Raw genomic sequence first — 5,843 nt, forward strand, 5'->3', positions numbered from 1 at the left:
TTTATTATTTATTTTATGTGTATGAGTGTATTGCATGCATGTGTTTAAGTGCACACATGTCATGCAATGCCCGTGCAGGTCAGAAGAAGACGTCAGATTCCCTGGAACTAGAGTTACAGATGGTTGTTAGCTGCCATGTGGATGCTGGGAATTGAAACGAGGTCCTCTGCAAGAGCAGATAGTGCTCTTAACCCCTGAGCTATCTATCTCTCCAGCCTCAGATTTATAATTTTTGTTGTAAAGATCTTTAACATCTTTGGTTAGATTTGTTCCTAGATATTTTTTTTGAGGCTATTAAGAATGGGTTTGTTTCTGTGATCTCTTTCTCTGAATGCATGTTATTGCATGTTAAAAAGGGTAGTGATTTTTGTAAATCTATTTTGTATCCTGCCATGGTGCTGAAAGTTTTGATCATTTCTAGAAGTTTTCTGGTGGAATTTTGGGGATATCTCATGTATAATATCATATAATCTGTAATTAGGGGTAATTTGATTTTTCTCTAGTTGGTATCTTTTTGGTTCCCTTTATTATTATTCTGACTGTGGTTTCAAGCACTATATTGAAAAAGAGTGAGGGTAGTGGACAGCCTTATCTCATTTTTTTATTTTAATGGAATGCTTCGGGTTTTCCTCCATTTAGAATGACTTTGGCTGTGGGTTTGTAATATATGGCTTTAATTATGTTGAGGTATGTTTCCTCTAATTCAATTCCCTCTAGGAATTTTTCATGTAGGAAGGCATGTTGGCTTTTGTCAGAGGCCTTTTTTGCATCTATTGAGATGATCATATGATTTTTTAGACTTTATGTCCATTTGTATGATTTATTACATTGACTTACGTTTAACCATTTACTTTTTATTTTATTAACCATTTATTATTTTTATTTTATGTGTATGAGTGTATTGAGTGCATGTGTGTAAGTGTACCCATGTCATGCAATGCCTGAGGAAGTCAGAAGAAGGCACCAGATCCGCTGGAACTGGAGTTAACAGATGTTTGTTAGCCACTATGTGGGTGCTGGGAATCGAACCTGGGTCCTCTGCAAGAGCAGTCAGTGCTTTTAACTGCTGTGCCAACTTTCCAGCCCCTCAGGACTGCTTTTAAACTTCCCAAGAGGTTTTATTATGTTGGATTATCATTTTCTTTTAGTTCCAGGAATATTTTTACTTCTTGATTTTTTTTTCCTTTGACCCATTCATCATTCAGTAGTGTGTTGTTTAATCTTCCTAGGGCTTCTTTAGCTTTTGATTATGTTCTGATATATAATACATGGATTACATGTTCAATACAATTTTTGTATTTGTTGAGATTTGTTTTGTGCTCCAATATGTGATCTATTTTATAGAAACTTCCAAGAGCTGCCAAGTAGAATGTATATTCTTTGGTGCTTGGGTGGATTATTTTGTAGATGTCTGTAAAGTTCATATGATGTATGATATCATTTAATTCACATGTTTTTCTGTTTATTCTTTGTCCACTTGACCTGTCTATTGGAGACAGTGGGGGATTTAAGTCACCTACTGTTGTTGAGTTGGGGTTAATGTCAGTGTCTTGATGTCCAGTAGTACTCATTTTATGAAATTGGATATACCAGAATTTGGTGCATTTATGTTTATGATTATAATGTCTTCTTAATATATTGTTTCTTGATTGGAATGAAGTGACCATATTTATCTCTTTTTATTAATTTTAGTTTTATATTTATTTTTTTCTGACATTAGGATAACAATTCCTGCTTGTTTCTGCATGCGATTTTCTTAGAATATTTTTTTCCCATCCTTTCTACTCTAAGGTAGTGCCTGTTCTTGAAGGTAAGATGAGTTTCTTATAGACAAAAAAATGGCTTTTTTTTCTTAATCCATTGAAACTAGCCTGTGACATTTGATTGGGGATATAAGGCCATTGATGTTTAAAGTTATTATTGAAAGATGTGTATTGGTTACTGTCATTTTATTTTTTGTATTCTTAGTCCTATTTTGTTTTTTATAATTATAATTTCACTTTTTTCTTTAGTATCTTGCATACGTTTATTCCTTTCTTCAGCCCATTGTATTGCTTTAAGTATTCTCTGTAGGACTGGTTTGGTGGACATGAATTCTTTATATAATGGAACATTTTTCTTTCTCCTTCGACTGTGGTAGACTGTATGAAGAAGTCTGGGTTGACACTTGTGGTAATTTTGAGCTTTGAATACCTTGCTCTAGGCTTTTCTGTCCTTTAAAGTTTGTATTTAAAAGTCAGCTGTTACTCTGCTGATTTTCCTGTAACTTACTGTTTCCTGTAACTTACTCTTGTAGCTTTCAATGCCCTCTCTTTGTTCTGCCCGTTTAGTGTTTTTACTACGATATGCCATGGGAAGTTTCTTTTCTGGTGTTCTGTGGGCTTCTTGTATCTATATTTGTATGTCTTCCCTTAATTTAGGGAACTCTCCTTGATAATCCTGCTTTCTGTTCATTTTACTTTGTGACAGGTTTTCTCTGTAGACTCAGCTGGCCTGTAACGAGCTTTGTGTTCCAGGTTGGCCTCAGTCTCATAAAGCTCTGCCTCTAGATTGCTGGGATTAAAGGCATGCAACATCATACCAGGCTCCTCAGTAATCTGGTTGAAGATCTCGTCAGTGCCATTGACCCGACGTCCTCTTTCTCTATGTCTGTAATTCACAGATTTGGTCTTTTCATGGTTTCCTACAGCTCCTTTGTTAAAAAAAAATTCCTTTTATTTTCTTTCATGTTCTGGTTCTCCAACTTTATCACGTCTTGATATTTTGTTGTCCATTTGACTCATTCTGCTGCTGAAACTTTCTCCTGTCTTTTATAATTGGCTTACTGAGTTTTTCAATTTTGTATTCATCTCAGCTTGGGTTTTCTTTAGTATTTCTATATCTTTCATGAATTCACTTTTCAGATCCTGAGTTTTCTTTGTCATTTAATTCATTAATATATTTGTATTTTCTTGAGCTTTTGTCAGGAGTTTTTTCCTATCCTCTTTGAGTTTCTTGAGTTGTTTGTTTATGTGTTCTTTAAGTCCTTGAATTCTTTAATTGTGTTTATGATTTTTCTTGTAAGTTCTGGGTCCTGGGATTCCTATGGGTACTTCCCACTGTAGAACACTTGTGCAGACCTGGTAGGATTAGGCAGGAACATATTATCTTTTTTTCTTATTATTTGTGATTTTGTGTTGTGACCTAGGCATACAGGCTTCGTTCATTTTATTGTTGTTTAGTGGAAGTGTGGCTTTGTTTTTATTGTTGTTGCAGCTTGATTGATTTCTGGTCAGGTATAGATAGTTGGTCTGTGCTTCAAGTTTCCACTTTTGATTTTTTTTTAATTGGAGGAATGGGATAATTCTGGTCTGGTCTGGTGTGCCAGGTGACTAATCACAACTAGAACTTTGAGCCTGGAGCGTCTAAAAGAGTGACTGGGTTCTAGCTAGCTCACCAGGGTGAAGGAGAAGCACTTTCTTCCCTAGTCCTAGAGAGGGAAGTGCTGAGTGATTGGGCAGGTTCTAAGAAACTCACTAGGGTCTCTGTTCCTTCCTTTTAGTTGATTTTGTTTTTGCTTTTTCTACTTTTCAGTTTCCTAAATGGAAGATTCTATTGTAATCTGTATCTTCATTTTATTAAAATTATTTATTATTTTTATATATGTGTATGATGTGTGGAGGGCATATGTGTTCAGTGCACATGTGGAGCTCAGTGGTCAAGTTTGTGGAGTTGGTGCCCTCCTTCCACCCTTACACATGTTCTAGAAATCAAGCTCACATTTCCTGACTTGTTTGGTCATCACCTTTACCTGCTAAGACATCTTGGTGGCCCCACGTTTTCTTAATAATTATGATCAATTCTATGAACAACATAAATATTGCTATAAATTTCTCTATTCATTTCATGACAAATTTTGGTAAATTTAGTTTCACTTTAATTTACTTAAAAGTAGTAAAATTTTCTTGATACTTTGTATACTATGCATTAGTATGTTGCTTAATATTCAATTTTTGGGCCATGTCTAATTTTCTGCTACAGAGTTTTAATATTTTTTGTGATCTGAGTACATCTACTGTATGATTTTTATTCTTTAAAATGTCAAGATGTTTCTTAAGGCTCCGTTGTGGTTTCCTTTGATGAGTGTTTCATGTAAACTTGAGAAGAATGTGTGTTCTGCTGTTGCTGCATGGCATTATCTCTGAACATCACTTACTTACATTGATTGAAAGCTGCCTTTCAGTTTGCCTCTGCCTTGCTTGATATCATGCCCTCTCGGTTTCTTCAGTGATGCTAGAGTGGGGTAGGTTTGCTCTTTACCCTTGCAGTTCTATTAGTTGTCTTCCTCAGTATCCTTTGGGTACATGTGCAAGTGTTTGCACTCAGATGTATGTGTGCATGTAGAGTCCAGAGATTGATGTTGGGTGTCTTCCTTTGTCATTCTCCAAATATTTTTTCACTTTCCCACTGAACTTGAACCTTAGTGTTTTAGCTGAACTGGCTGTCCAGGATCTACCATTCTCCATACACTCATACTGGGGTTGCAGATATGCACCACCACTCTCCAGCCCTGACTATTACATGGGTAGTGGGGTTCTACACTCAGTTCTTTACTTTTACCAGCTCTTCAAATACCTCTACTGTTTGTTGTCCATCACACAAATTATAAGGATTCTTAATATTTTGTGAAGAATTGATCCTTCTGCCATTATAAGGCACCCTTATTATTGCTAATGACTTTATCCTCATTTCGATTTTACAGAAATTAATATTGCTATTCCAGCTTTCCTTTTTACTCATGTTAGTGTAGCATGTTTTTCTCCATTTGTTTACTTGTACCCTATGCATGTCTTTGTATTTGATGTAAGTTTCTTATGGACAACTTATACGGTAGTCTTTCTTCAGAGAAATCTGATGTTCCTCTTATTAGAAATACTTTCTATATTACAGATTACTTTTCCTTGATCCCTTCTAGATTTCTTTTGTGTTTCATTTCTGATGTTTTAATTAGAAAACTGAAATGCTACAGTTTTAATTTATCCTTACAGTTGAAAGTAATGATAAATTGGCAAAACTAAGACTATTTTTTTGACTGTAAGGTAGAAGACTTCTGAATAAACTAAGCAATATATGTCTGTTGTTTATAGATTTAGGGCTACAAGTAAGTTTTTTTTTCTATATATTTTGGTTAGCAGTGGGGAAGTACTAAATGTTTTTGGTAATGAGATTGATGCTATAATTTAGAAGGATTAATTCATAGAAATCCTTGAAGTCATCTTTTGTTTCTCATTCCCTCTTTTATGTGTCTTAATAGTACCCCAGGAATTTTTCTCAGTGATCGTGCAGAGATTCTTGTCTTTCCCACATTGCTAAATCTATGGGATTTTTCCCGATGTTCACTTATTTATCCCAGATACATAGGCTCATACTTTGCATAATGCTTCTCTTGTTTATTATCTGTTAAGTAAATGAGTGAATGCCTATAAACATGAGTATGTGTGTCATATCAAGTACCATGGCACTACCATGGTCCAATCTTATTCTTTTACCAATCCTGCTATCATAGTTTTTCTTTAACACTTTGTACATAAATATTGAGAATTGAGGTAAATAGTGATACCCAGTATATACTATCTGAACAGAGAGGTTGATAGAGATCTAAATGAATATATGGCACATTTGTAATATATATTCTATAATTGAAATAGTTCTCTTAATTTTTTTATGTGTTTAGCGATTTTTTAAATTTTTTTTGAGCATTCCATACATGGGTACTGTATTCAAATCATTTCCATCTCTCCCCTTTTCCTTCCAGCTTTTCCCACGTCTCCTCTCAAATTCATGACCTACAAATAATTTAGTAA

At 34.8% G+C, this 5,843-nt stretch overlaps 1 protein-coding gene across 3 annotated transcripts in view; it reads left to right on the forward strand.

The window, feature by feature from the left end:
• Positions 1-5,843, forward strand: part of Zpbp (zona pellucida binding protein) — a 102,335-nt gene that overhangs the window by 55,107 nt on the left and 41,385 nt on the right. The window lies entirely within an intron of this gene.

The sequence above is a fragment of the Nannospalax galili genome, unplaced genomic scaffold (genome assembly GCF_000622305.1).
Source record: "Nannospalax galili isolate Female #2095 unplaced genomic scaffold, S.galili_v1.0 scaffold304, whole genome shotgun sequence".
NCBI lineage: Eukaryota > Metazoa > Chordata > Mammalia > Rodentia > Spalacidae > Nannospalax > Nannospalax galili.